Source organism: Centropristis striata, chromosome 17, assembly GCF_030273125.1.
Source record: "Centropristis striata isolate RG_2023a ecotype Rhode Island chromosome 17, C.striata_1.0, whole genome shotgun sequence".
Lineage (NCBI taxonomy): Eukaryota > Metazoa > Chordata > Actinopteri > Perciformes > Serranidae > Centropristis > Centropristis striata.
The window spans coordinates 24,114,284-24,129,830 of record NC_081533.1 but is presented as its reverse complement, the minus strand read 5'-3'; the positions used below and the strand labels follow the sequence as shown (position 1 = coordinate 24,129,830).

At 39.4% G+C, this 15,547-nt stretch overlaps 1 long non-coding RNA gene across 1 annotated transcript in view; it reads left to right on the top strand.

The window, feature by feature from the left end:
* The window catches only part of LOC131990035 (uncharacterized), a 47,659-nt gene extending 32,378 nt beyond the window's left edge, over window positions 1-15,281 (top strand). The window contains exon 3 of the long non-coding RNA XR_009396020.1: window positions 15,165-15,281. This is a non-coding gene — a long non-coding RNA (uncharacterized LOC131990035). The remainder of the gene's footprint in view (window positions 1-15,164) is intronic.
* The last annotated feature ends 266 nt before the right edge of the window (window positions 15,282-15,547 follow it).

Genomic DNA, 15,547 nt, shown 5'->3' with positions numbered 1-15,547 from the left:
AATGCTTTATAATGTGTTCTATTTATCCTTATAAAGCATTATCAATATTTGATTGCTCATATAACTATAATACGTAGATAGATATGGACGTCATTGAAAGATCACCACTTGATATACAGTAGTGTTCAAAATAATAGCAGTCCAATGTGACTAACCAGATTAATCCAGATTTTTAGTATATTTTTTATTGCTACATGGCAAACAAGGTACCAGTAGTTGCAGTAGATTCTCAGAAAACCAACAAGACCTTGTTTGCCATGTAGCAATAAAAAAAATATACTAAAAACCTGGATTAATCTGGTTAGTCACATTGGACTGCTATTATATTGAACACTACTGTATATTGAATTATTATCATTATTATGAAAATCTGGCCAGTAGTTTTTTCTGTAATCCTGCTGACAAACAGACCAACGACCCAATCAACGAACAAACAAGTTAATTTGAATTGGAATCTAATGGAATTATACTAACCCAATGACATTCTTAATTTAAGCAAAAAACATCTTTTCATACTGAAGCCACTGCTAAATGACTCTTTTCTATCAGGGTTTAAAAATCTCATATGCCAGGCTTTATCTGATTTTCCACCTGAAGGCTACATTTATTGAGTGTGTCAGCCTGCTGATCTAGCCCCATTTCAGCATCTTACATCATGATGAATTTGATGTTCAGGATGTACTGGCCTGTGACACAAAATCCACAGGAAGACTCAGAGGGTACATAAGTACATAATATTCATCTCATGGATGCCATTTATTAAGATTAATCAAGTATCTCAGAAGGGGACCTTTCAGGCATAAGCACAGATGGATACAAAGTAGAAGCTTTGGGCCAAATGTGACCCCAGTTTAACCCCCCTCCACCCACCTTCTGCTTATCAACAAAGCATTATTGTAATACGCTGCAACACGTCAACCCCTGCATACATTTTTAAATCATCAATCATGCATTTTTGATGTGTGGGATCATAAGAAAGAGACGGGGATGGACCAGTAAGTTAAGATCAGCTGCATTTTATCTGTTCAAGGCCTGAACTAAATAGGACAGCAGACAAAAATGCCAATGAATGTGTTCAGAGTGCTGATGACACTGATAAGGGCGGTGTTATGATGATAGATCTAAGCATCATCATGATGACATTGGCGGTAATGAACACAGTAGAGATGGTCATGGTGGTAAATATGAGCCACATTTTTTTTGTGCATGTCAGTTTGGCTCTGTGATATTGAAGAGAGAGAATGGCTGCTATTTATTCTGAAAAAACAAACAAACAAATAGGTCAGAGATTGGCCAAGACAGGTACATGTTTTGGTTTTTCCCTTTTTAATCTCATTCTGTGACATTACTGACTGAGACTGATGCAATAATACGCTCATCTCACTGTCTCTGAAGGTCATACAAAATGCATTTTAAAGCAATTCAAATGGATTTTCCTATTTTAAATCCAATTTGATGACCAATTTGATATCCAGTATTTTTCATCCTTTTCTTATTGTATCGCCTATTGTACCAACCACAATGATTTTGTTTAAATTACAGATCCTCAACATGCCGAACTAAATATGATCCTTTTTCATTTCCACTAGATGTTGATTTGTCATCATTGTATACTATACAAAAGAAGTCGATTATGGTGTTCAAAACTGTAGTTTTGAAACCTTGAGTTTGGCGTTGTAACCATATGCATGATTTTAACAAGTCACGTTTAGGCTACTACACTCAACTGAAAACCCATGGTGAAATGGTCAAAGTTCTAAAACAAAAACACTCAGTGTGCCGTTGTAGCAACTTGTCACTCAGTCAGCCTTCTTCTTTTTGCAACCAGTGGAGCTGCCCCCTGCTGTCCATTAGAGAGAATGAAGGTTTAAGGCACTTGGGCATTGGCTTCACTTATCAGACCCAGAGGTTGTCCTTTGATCTTCACTGGCAGATATGAGGTAGTTCACATTGCAAAGAACAAAATGAAGGCTTAGTTGTGGAAAGTAGAACCACATTCTGTCAGAAATAAATTACAAACCTTTATAATTGAGAGTGGGCCCAGTTTGGTGCTGTTTAAAGGGCATCTGTGGAAACTGGCCAAAGCAGGCTGTAATGACATTAATACCATTGGAAAAGGAAATGCACTGAAGGAGGAAAGTAAAAAGATTATAAGGGCAAAAGAAATGGAATAAAAAATATTGATAGAGAGCTGGAAGAAAAGCAGGAATTTCCAAACAGAAAATTGATACGTCTGAGAGTGGTTGTTAATGTTCATTTAGAGGTTTGGTCGATGGGATGACGGCTGTAAGCCATGCAGCGGAAATGAATCTTTGTAACATCTCCATGTTTCTTCTCACCACTGCAATTTAATGAAATTTAAAAGCCAAAATCAATGGTGTGATGGAACACGTCGGTACAGATGAATAGCTTTCATGCATTCAACAGTTTGTGGCAGTAAAAGAAACACTTGAAAAGAATGCTGGAGCACTAACACCCTCTCTCTGTTTCACATTTGTTCCCCATATTATCAGGCTTTCTCACTCTCCACCAACACTCATTACGTTGCTGGCCCGTCTAACAGCAGCAAGAGATGAGGTTTTGAGTTGGAAGGAGGCCAGAAAAACATCCACTTTACTTGCCCAATTCCCATTTTGTTTGCTCTTCCAACAGGATATAGTAGGGAATTGCTAGGCTGATATTTTAGACTGAATGGCCATTTCATTGCCACTTCATTTATTCAGTCAGACATTGCCTTCTTGTTAACGTTATCAGTTTTGTTAAGGGGTTTTGGTGGAAGGGAGGATTTGATTTTACCTCAACCTATTGGCATGTCCTGATGCTCTTTCAATTAAAACACTGGTCAATTTTAGGAACATCAGGATAGTTTGCTGGCAAAAAAAGAAATAGAAACCTGGCTTGTGCTTGGTCTTCCTTACTTGTATTTTATCCTCTGGCAGACAGAGGGTAACAGCCCAACAAGGCCATATTAGCTACATTTGATGTATATAAAACTTTCCAAGAACCTAGATTTTTTTTATGTATATGATGTCATATAAACACAAAGTTCTATTCTATGCTATTCTTCCCTTAGGGTTGGGCTGGTGTAAAAATGTTCAAACCAGACTGAACTGGTTCACTGAATTTTAACAGTAGGTGTCACATTTTACTCAGCAGCCGTTACAGAGTGAAAATAATGAGACTGACGACTCCTAGTCGAGTCCGAAGGCAGAGAGTGGGGCTCTTCTCTTTTTCGTCCAAAATGTTGCCATATTGATGCTTTTTTTTTAGACTGACTTTGACATGTTTTGTCTTGTCACACCAAAAAGCACATGAACTTTCTAGTAAACAAACACAAGATGCTCTGTGCACAAATCCCCCCACCCCTATTGAAGTCTGATCCTCTTCAAGGTGCTGGCCTTGGCTTGGCAGTAAATTGCGAACGGCCTGTCAGACACAAGTGGCTGTCACTTTATAAACAAACATAATATAATGTTAATCATGTGTCATATTGCACCGTGTCAGCGTCTTCTAAAATGACTTTGTTACCAGAGAATGCCTCTCTCTGTTTTGACAGCAGAGCTTGTGCCATTGAGCAACGAAGGGCAATGTACTCCTGGGCAGATAAAGAAAATATATTTAAAATATATATATATATATATTATTTAAAAGCTAAAATGGGTCTCCAGATATATTTTGGGCAGCTGCTGGGCGGCCCGCCAAGTAAAGTCTATGTTTGGGTAACACTATAAACACAAGTTGGATTTAGTGCGTTTTGCCGGTTTGCATAAAATCTAATCAGTTAAAGCTCGTACACCAGATAGACCAACAAAACCAGAAATCAACCCAACTCTAGAATCTGTTTTTCCCGGTGTATCCCCAAGGACTAATCTCAAACCAGTTCTTCACATTTTGACAGCCAAAGAACAAGCTCTCGGCCAGGAAACCCGGATCCAGAGTGGTCCAACACTTTGCTGATCTAGAACCAAGAATGGCTTAAGTCAGGGGCTGGGGATGGGTCTTCTTGCATTGTCATCCTCAAAAGAAATTCAGCAGGTGGGGCCAGGGAAAGAGGCCCTAATGCACGTGCTGTGCAACACAGAATTGCATGTTGGTTAAATGAGCAGCTTTCATTGGAATGATTGGGGGCCACCTCATGCCATTAGACCAACACATACTTATGCATATGGCCACAATAAACTCAAAAATTATTGACAGCTTGTCACTGCTGTATTTACTGACAGGTGTCACTTTGATATTCAGTCAATCAGTGAAGCCACCAACACATACCAGCTCATCAATCAGCCTGTCACATATCCGTCACCAATTACTCCCACTTGTTTGTATTAACACAGTGTGTCAGGCAGTATTACAGTTTTTGTAGCAGGGTCTTTGCGTCACTTTGATTACTTTCCCATTCTGGAGATCCAGTACAGTTTTGCAACATGATTAATAGCATTTATAATTAGTGAATTCATTTTGGACCGACAGAAAATAGCATTAGCATTGTCAGTTCACACCTCTGCTTCTTATGAATAGTCTGTCCAAAGGATTAGTGCTATTATTAGGTAAATTAGTTGTTGTGCTCGGCACAGTAGTAATTGCAATAAAACTTATCTGTTCATGCTGGAGACCACGGCAGTATGCGCTTACTCTGGTCTGCCACAGGCACAACGGAGGATGACAATGACAATATAGATGACAGGGAAGATGATTGATTATGAGAGTTAATGATAAGATAATGATTGATGAGTATTAGAGTTAAAATCACATATTGGACAGTGTGTAGTCAGGATGTTTCTGAACTCATGACATAAACCATATCTGTTAATAATATTTAATAATAATAGATTGCTGGCTCAAAATTGAGTTTGTGCTTTAGAACAATAGGGAAATCCAGAAAGTGCTCTTACCCATACGACCACTTAAGTTGTTTGTTCCAACCCTGTAATATGACCTACAGGACCTACTGTTGGCAGGAAATTTACACATCTTTATACAGGACCTAAATTAATTGGTCATTGTTCAAACAGGTGGTTAACATGATTCAGTCTGAGTTTGGTAGTTTAGGAAGAGATCATGGTATGGGTTAAAATAAGTACATGTGTTACATAACTTAACTTGTGTACGCAAGTAAACCTACGTAAAATATGTACGTTATGTAAGTTAAAATAACTCAGTGTTGATGTTTGGTTTCACCAGACGGCAACCTCCCGGTTTGACCTATGAAGCAAAACCGGAATTGCCATAAGCCTGCATTCCTTCAAAAAATTCCAACAGGGGTCGCCAACGGCCGTTGCAAAAACACTCCGGTCCTATCTATCTAAATACAAAATAAGACTACTTCTTACTTGATTTCCTAAAAAATTATTGTGGCAACATTATGGTCTCAATCGCTAGTTTCAAATCTTCTTCAAGACAATATGATGTTAATGATGTAAATAATGGTCCCATTTAAAAGAAAATAGATGATAAAGAAGCTTATGATTTGGGGCATGGCTACCTTTGATTGACAGGTCAATAACACAGCGAGCTGTCAGTGCGTAGCCACGGAACTGTGTACATCTAAATAGCTGTGAATTGGCGTGTTTTTGTCTCAGAACTTTGACCCTTTCAGCGTGTGTTTTCAGTTAATTTCAAGTGTCTGGTAACGTCTAGTTCGAGTTTACACAAGGAGTCGCTCTTCTATTTTTTTCCACCAAGTAACAATTATTTTGTTGTAGCCTTGAGAGTTTATTTTTTAGATACAACCGTCCTCACGCGTCCCAGCCCAAATATGGTCTCTCCCAGTTTCAAAAAACGAAGATGTTGACGGATGTAAAGCAATATGGTGACAGCAGTTAGCGCCGAAACCAATGCTTGAAGCTGGCAGTCCATAAACTAGGGTGACTACATCCATTATTTATATACAGTGTATGGGTTTCACATGGGACATGAGTAGGGATGGGTACCGAATTCGGTACTTTTATAGGTACCGACCGAATTCCGTCGGTACTACCGAGAACCGATTCATGTAAAATCAAACGGTACCATGTTTCGGTACCTAAACGGCGTCAACTTTAAACTGATCATTGATTTCAACCCGTTTTCACTTGACGTCTTTGATTGCTGACGATCGCACTATTTTTTTTTTATTTATTTACCTCCTCGTCTGGTCCTGTCTGCTCACCGCGGCCGCTAACTGCTGCCCTCTTCCACCGCGGAACAGAGACCAACAGCCGGCTCTAGGTCTTCTAGCCGCCAGCTACTATCTCTCCAATGTCTCTACCCGGGCTTGGCCTTCGTCTGCCTCCAGATTAGACCTTCCTTACTCCGTTTGCTCTCTCCATTCATCCGTAGACTAGTCATTAGCAGCTAGCAGCTAGCTGCTGCATCTCTGGTCCTCCGCTAATACTCCGCTCTTCAACTCAGGAATATTACCTGCCACTTAACTCCAAACTGCCTCGCTGAAATTAAATCCCTCGGACTCCTGCGTCATCCTCTATATGTACACAGAGCAGCCCGACTCAACTTTGTTTATTCCAACCATGCTATGCCCACAATACTGTCTGACCGGTGCTGCGCCGCACAGCTACGACGTCATCACAACAAATCACACGTGCACTTGCACCTTTTTTTTTTTCTCCTCCGTGCTTTGCCACCTGAGAGCTCCTCTGCATTCTTTGATAACACTGCAACCTTCATGTTACAAAATGCACGTTCACTCAACAATAAAGCACTGCTCATCCTGGATTTTATATTGTTTTGATATATTTTTTAAAGTTTATATTTTGAGAAATAAATATGTTACGCAAAAGTACCGAAAATTGGTACCGTTGAGTACCGGTACCGATTCCCAGGTACCGGGTATCGATACCGTATCGATTCAAATGTGAAAGGTACCCATCCCTAGACATGAGTAGCCGCCTCCAGGGTTAAAGTTCTGTGGGATTTTTTACCTCCTTTGTTACTGTCATTACTGTTACATCCACTAGAGGTTGCCAGAACAATAAATGTAAATATGGATCGTAATTAGATTAGACTTTTACAATGACCTATTGGTTTGGTTTTTAGGGAAGGACAGTCTGAGGAAATCAGCCAGTAGAGGATTGAAGCTTGCTTAGACTGTGTATTCCAATACAATACACCATATTGTCAAAGTCACATTAACATTGCATGTTGTTGCAGTTTAAAGTGCAGAATCATTGGGCTGACAATGACTCATGGTGTGTGTCATGGTGATTCTGTGAAACAAAACCCTGATTTGGCTCCTCATCCACTCTGCTGGAACAATACTGGGAGAGTATAGACTTGTTTAGCCAGGATTAGTCTGCTGGTTGTAGGCCAGCCACAAAGTGTTGTCATTTATTCGGAAACACAGAGAGATAGAATTACTTTATGTAACTATATCGATACCTACTTTCATATGCAACTGTCTCACTTCTCAGTAACAAGGCCTTGTCTGTATCGTGGATGTATCCATTTAATGAATTCTGTCTGGGTGCTATTTTTACCCTGTACACAGTTCTGAATACGCACTGATTTCTAAAGTATATCTTGTTGAATTATCACAGCCTTAATGAAACATTCCCGCTTCTTTTATGTGAAGAGCTCAGGCAATCAGCAGATGAGATTGAGTTCTTCTACACTGATAGAGATGCAATATCATCAAATCAAACTGATGGATTCAATTAAAAATACTCTGCTTGCCTTTTGCCTTTTCATGTCAAAGTTACAGACTTTGAGACTTTTTTTCTTCTTTTTAGAATTACATACTTTTTTGTATAGGTTTTTAATAGACAAATGCCTTCTCTGCCATTGTCCCAACCGAAATAACCGTCATTAAAGTGATTGTGAACAGGGAATGTGCCATCCCATTATTTGGAGCGGCTGGAGCCTCAGCTGAACATAGATCAGCGGTGGGTGTTGATCCATCTGTTTCCCCACTGATTTCAAGCGCCTTTAAGCAGCAAGAGCTGGTCTGGGATCAGTGTCAATGTAGGGTTTGGTGCAGGGCCAAGGTGTGAAAGGATTAATGTGTGCATGTATTTGTGTGTATGTACCTACATGTGATGATTACCAGAGACACATGATTCTCCGGGACCAGAGCTAGAGCAGGATTACTGCTGACTCACCAGGGAGCTGCTTCGTGTGTGTGTGTGTGTGTGTGTGTGTGTGTGTGTGTGTGGTTTAATGTGAGAGATGGTGTGCATGAGTGTGCAGGCTGTATTTGCTTTCTTCGAGTGACGAGAACAGGTCATGGTGGTATGTGTGCTTCTTAACCAGCATGAGTTTAACAAGATCCTAATTCCGTCTTGCACCTGAACATGAACCTGTTTTGCTCCCTGGAGACTTCAACTAAATCCAACAGTGTCGCCCACACAGCTCACACACACACACACACGCACACACACACACACACACACACACACACACACTACACTTCCTTCACCAACTTTTTCAAAACTTTAGCAAAACAGCAGTCTCTCTATTACTCATAGACACATTCACTTGCACACACAGACACAGCCACACATATATACTAGGCTGAATGCTAGCATGGCACCAGTCTTGCCTGCTGGATCCTGTTGGGAGCCGCAATTATGTGCCAGATAGAGAATTAGGAGTGTTAACCAAGCAGCAGTGCAAACAACAACAGATTAAGACTGAAACAACACAGCCACTCAGTACTCCATGTCGCTGAATACTGTGGTGTATGAGCATTATTTTATGGGCTCCTCCCACAAGGCTACCAAGCCTTCTCTTACTACTCTGTTTACACCAAATCAGCTCTGATAGTTTAACCAATTTGGTTGAGGATTCTTGTAACCTTGGTGCTATCAGCCCAAGTTTCCACCAGTTTTGAGCAGAGTTTTGTAATGGAAGGATTTGTCATCAATAGAGAGCAATGCATAATGCACAGTAGAAGCAAACAGTTGCAAGACTGAAGATTGCACTGATAACCTGCAAGTCATTTTACGTGGTTAATACAGATATTTGATTTCATACGAAAACTAAGCAACTATTGCAACATGTTCTCATGAATTAAAAGTAATGCATGGGAAATTGTATGATTTACTATGAAATACCGGTTGCTGTTTTAAACATGATGTAAATGAACTATTCAATCCAAAACAATTTGGTTAAGGTGAGGAAATAAGGACAGGATTTGGGTTATAAATACTGCTTATGTACAAAACATTCAATGGGAAACTAACAGGACACAAACGCCATTCCCCTGGTCTTCTGGTAGAAAGCCAGGGTTAGTTTGATCCGTCCACAGCTGCTTCCATCGACTCGTCATTTAAACTTGGTCGCCAGACAGAATTTCATAGACAACATACAGAATTTCTGTGCATTACTGTTTTGTAGGACATCATACAAATAATTCATGAGAACAACCTATTACTATTCATGATAAGACATAAAAGAATATTATGTGCAAGACTTCATCCTCCCTTTCCAACCTTTACAATATGACATCCTCGTTTTGATTCAAAGCTTTCAGATCAGTGGGATAGAAGTATTCTTAGGGGAAAGCACCAGTGGTGGAAGAACTACTCAGATCTTCTTTTACGTAAGGAAAAGTACTAATTTGGCACTGTATAGATACTAGTGAAGTAAGTAAAAACCCTGCATTGAAAATTCTACTTCAGTAAAAATACAAAAGTATTAGCATAAAATTATATTTAGAGTTAAATAAACAGTATATATATGAATATATATATAAAAAATAATATATAATTTATTCTTACATATTTTATGTATTAACTTACATACTGCTGAATAGTTTGCTTATGTCCCAGTGGAGACCAAAAAAGCCTTTTTAATAAAATGATATTATGATTTATTTATTCATTATATTTTATGCTGTTAATCTAAATCTGGAGTAACTAAGGCTGAAAATTGTAGTGGAGTAAAAAATACAATATTTGCTGAGAAGTAGTTGAGTAGAAGTATGTCTTAGTTTCCACCAGTAACAAACACAAACTCTGCACACTTTTAGTACACACCAAACTTTAACTTGTTGCCAGGTGCTGTCAAATCATTATTGGTATAAAAAAAAAAGCTACCTGGCACTGCAGGAGACTTTGGTCCCCGGACTGGCCTACTTCTGCGTGCTTTGGCCTGGTTTGGGAGCTCTCTGACTACTCTTTGAGCAGGAACAGAATGGAGGTGGATTTGCCTCCCACAAGCCCGTCATCTGCGCTGCCTAGTGTGACAGCTGTGCTGTGTTACGTGTGTGTGCATGTATTGTGTGTCTGCGCACATTGCTGTGTCTCATGAGCTGCATGGAGCAGGTTTTGATGAGAACAAACTGACATAGTGGCCCAGGAGTCCTGCATACTGATTGAAATATGTGTCAGAGAAACATTTCACTCACACATACAGTACTCCCTGTCCCTTTACCCTCATCATCACATGCACACATATAAACTGTTTTCATGAACAGAATAGTGATAGTTGCATGACAAAAGTAGCGTTAAAACTGTTATTCCAAGCATTTGTGGAAAATAACAATACATGTCACGTGGTAATACATTTATGTGTGAGGAATATTGTATTTTAAACAAAGCGTGAACGTGCTGTATGAACACAGACATGGAGATACTCAAACTGCCAAAAATAGGACTTACACAACTACAAGCTGGGACATCCTGAGTGTTCACGACAGACTTGCACTTCTTACGCTCAGCTCACTTTATACTCTTCATGCTGCAATGCAGGCCGACTATATGGTTGAATGGATGCATGATTTGAGACCTGTCTTTGAAGTCCACTGAGGCAGGGAATGGGAATTGATGGATTTATGTTTCATGACATGCTTTAGTGGCACACTGCCCTTCTCACTCACCCCGCCTCATCTCTGGTTTATACTGCAAATTTTAATCCTATTTATCCAAAGCTGACAACCTTGCATAATTCACCCTTCTCCTTTCATACTTCTTCTTTGTCTCTCATGGTTCTTTTTCTTCTGTCTCTATTTTAGTCTTTCTACTTCTACTTCCTTACGTGTTGTCATCTTTTTCTCACATTCTCCTTCACCTGTCTCTTTGCTCTGTAGCTCCTGGCTAAAAAGGGGTTCATGCTGCACTCCCCGGCGGTGTTTAAACAGGACTACTTTGATTTGGCCTGCGTGCCATCACCTCTTCACACTGGAAATAAACTCTGCTCTTTCCTCTGTGCTCCTAATGAAGAGTCAGTCTCTCTGATCTACATGTAATGGGGTTTAAACATTTGCTACAGGCACATTACAACCTCTATCAGTACACATAAGGGTTGCACACAAACTCTTAGGGAGGAATTTACTCATGCAATGAAAATATAGCAAACTTTGACGATTGCCTTTTTTCACTATACAGCAAACTCGACTCAACTCATTTTTGATACTTTTGGTCTATTTCTCTCTTTTTTTCCCCACTGCAGATATCCATCAATCAGACTGGGCGTTTTTTTTATTTTTGTTACGTTTTTTACGTAACTTCTATGGCTCACATCACCCTTGTAACTACATCACTTCTGTCTTTTACGTACATTTATTTACTGTTTAAACTGTCAGTTATAACCCTTAACCAGGAAGTTTTTTGCCCTGAACCTAGGTCAGTCGTTTTGTAGCCTAAATTCACCGAAACTGCAGCCTTTTTTACAACCACGAACTGTACGTAATATGTCTAATGACGTGTGTGCTATTTTTAGATGCTCCGCTCTGTACCGGGAGCCACTGTTGACAAATGCTCATATGTGTCATTATGGATGGTATTGACAAAGGACTATTGTGTCGTTAAGGTTTCTAGATGTTGTTGCCAACAATGTAGGCAGGATTTTCTCTCCAAAAAAGTACTCGGGACTATTCACAACTTTTAATAATAGTTAAAAAACAAAAAAATGAGCAAGCCGACCTAAATCGAGCCATGCCATACCATGCAGTAATACTCTTACTTGTAATGTAAGACCCTACTGATGGAGGCCAGCCTTTAATAGGCTGGGCAGGTTTTGGTCACATTCTCCTTTGTTCCATTGCAGGCTTTCTGTACCTGTTTATTCATTTTCTCAAAGCTATGAAAAAAGGCTAGTTCACCTCAAGTTGTGAACCTTTAATGGCTTAATTCTAAACATAATCATTGAGCTGACAAACCTGCTGTTTGGCATAAAGCCTTCATCTATAGATTTAAAAAGTTGTTACTAAGAGACAGGTTTACCCCTAAATTTGATCTATTCCAAATACCCTCAAAAAACCCCAAAAGGAATCACTTTTCTCCCCTTCCAGCAAAACATAGGCTGCTGTTTTAATGGCTCTCCTTATGTTGCTGTGAAATTAACTATCTTTGTCCTCAAGGTGGTGATACAACAAGAGACTTGTTAACATGGGGCGCCATGACAGTTCTAAAAGACTGAACAGAAGTGCAAATGTAAAAACAAATTGAAAAACACTTTTAAAAGTCGTTTTTTGTTCTCGCCTCATATACCATTCCTCACTGCAAGGCTTTAAACTGAAGCTGACACTTGCACCGTGCTGAGAATTTTGGCTAGGCTGCAACAACATTGTGGAATGCAACAACAGCACAATCAACTTTGAATCACCTTTGCTTAGTTCAAACAGTCTGTGTTCGAGAAATTATGTTGGAAATGCTTTGGCCTGAAGGGCATGCCCAGACATCCTGAAATGGAAACATATTAGAGCTGCTTTTATGCATGATCTTATCCTTTTGGTCACTAACCAAATTGTGTAGCCAGAGGTGAGAGATAGAATGATAAATGGAGAGTTCAGGTTCAGTTCCTCCAGCACCAGAAGTCCAACATCTGCATGACTGCGGGTGATGCAAAAAGTGATCTCATGCTCCATCTAATCCCCAAGATATGTAAACTTATTCTTCTTCTACATAGGTAACTACTTAGAACACGGAGAGATACAGAGATAGTAATAGTAAAAGAGAACTTCATTTTTCTATTAAATAAAAAAATAGTATAAATATAAGAACCTGGTCTCACAGGAATCCGTGAAATAGCCACGGATTCGCTTAACTCAAAATCTGTGGAATAGCCACGGAATCACTCAAATTTCCGTGAAACTGACACGGATTTCGCTACAATGAAAGTTAATGACAGTCATATCCCATGGCTATTCCATGGATATTTTTTCCTATTGGTTTGTTCCAAGTCACGTGACTTTCAAGGTCCCGGCGGTCAGAACAAAAAACATGGCGGACAGTTGTCTCATCTTTAGTGAAAAAATCAATATTTTGACTTAGTTTCTGCATAAAAATGAATTTTGATCACATTTCTAGCGAGAAATATATGTTTTATTTTCTAAATATTCACTCAGTGAATGTAAATAATCACTTTGTATGTTGGAATAGCCACGGGATATGACTGTCATTAACTTGCATTGTAGTGAAATCCGTGTCAGTTTCACGGAAATTTGAGTGATTCTGTGGCTATTCCACGGATTTTGAGTTAAGCAAATCTGTGGCTATTTCACGGATTCCTGTGAGACCATGTTGAAATATAAATACATTTTAAATGAAAGCAATGAAAATAGAAATAATAAATAAATAAAAGTGAGACAGCAGTGATATAAAAATCTAGTAAGAAATTATTACTTTTAAAAACAGTTAGTAAATAATTTCTAGATATTTTTTTTTATTTAGATGAAAAAAATAATGAAATTTAAAAAATAGCAATACATTTAAATACATTTTAAGTTGAAGCAATGAAAATATAAATATGAAATACATTAATAAAAAGAAGATAATAATAGTGATGTAAACATCTATTTAAAAAGGGTTACTTTAAAACAAAGTCAGTAAATCATTTCTAGATCAAATATAATTAATTTTATTACATTTTTAAAAAGTAATACATTTGAATAGATTGAAAATGAAAGCAATGAAAATAAAGTGAGATAGCAATAGTGATGTAAGAAAATCTAGTAAAAATGTCATTTCTAGATAAAATTTGTTTTTGGATTTGAAGGTACAAGCTGCTCCCAAGCACACTGATGGTCACAGACTGACAAATCTAGCACAACCAAATCAGCAAGAGGCAGAGATGCAGTACTGAGGCCACAAACTGGACACTCATAATTAAAATCATAAAAACAGAATGGGCGACAAGGCAGAGCCGTGGCAGAGCTCAGTAGCCAGTGAGAATGCAGTCGACCTCCTGCTGAGGACACAGCTTTCCCCTCTAGTGACACAAAGACGTGATAGCTTGGACCACAGAACCTTCCTTCTTTGTCCACAAAATTCATCCTTTTCTCATGCTTGCAATACAAGCTAGCCAGTGGAGCTCCAAACTTCCTAACACAGAGAAAACACTGTCAAGCTTTTATTTTTGATTGCACCAAACTGCCTAAACTAACACCTTCATTGAGATTGCATGTTTCTATCTTGCAGACCAAAGAAAGGTCTCAGAGGCAATTGGCACTGCAGAGTGCAATGTTCACCCCTACTCACTTCTTTGTGACCTCAGATCTCATCCTCCGCCAGTCAGACTAACAGGACTACAGTCCTCCAAGGTCTGTTGGGGAAGTGGCCCGCCTCCACCTGCACACCCACACAGACTAGCATATACACGTACACAATTGTGCACACTCACTCATACAGGGAGTTGATGACAGTGACTGTAGATGAAGGCTTGACACCAGGGAAATGTGTGTCTAACGCCCCACAGGGGATCTGGCTGTGATCAAAAATGTATCAAAGAGGGGGAAAAAAACTTGAAACAGCAAACTTGAAAAGACCTCATCATTTTGTACCTGATCGCAAAATCTTTTCTTCAGGTTTTTTGGGGCGATGTGAGCCAATCGTTCACTAATAACAGAGAGTGGTTGTCACATTTCACAGTTTTTACCCAAAAATGTCGCCATTGTTTAAAAGCCTATTAGCTTGCATTTCAAAGTAATATTAGTCATGCAAGCTGCTGTCAACTTTCTCTCTGTGGGGTTGCCCTGCTGGCTGAGTGGTCTAGGACAAACTTTCATGGGAATAGCAGGCGGTTGCTGTGACTGCATTAGCTGGAATGTGGACCCAAGCTGGGCTGTCATCCCTCCTTTAGTGTCCTGTCTGTAATATAGGTGAACCAGCACCTCTAAAGCCACAATAGCTGCACTAACCTCTCTTCTGGTCTTACAAATGAACCAAGCTGAAGTCAAACATCAGGAGGGGAAATTATGTTTGACTCTGCCCTTGTCTTTCTGTCCTCAGATCCTGATAATGTCAATGAAGGACATGAACATGACTAAGCTGACCTCTACTGACCGGTCACTGCTCAGTGGAATCACTTGCTGTCAGCTGTGGAAATACATTATAGCTTATAGCAAGGTAAACGGAAATATTAAAGCAGATGTGATCAGCATCTGTTGTCTTCTTTTTGTATGTCAGAAGAAGAAGAAGATTATTTTATTATTCCCACAATGGGGAAATTCAACCTCTGCATTTAACCCATCCTTTTTTACACACAAGTGAACACACCATGCAAGGAGCAGTGGGCAGCACATTACTGCGCCCGTCAGTGCTATTATTTTCAACCAGGTGTAAACCTGGAAGGGATCATGCATTTGGTTTGGTGTGTGAGTGTTTGTCTGTTG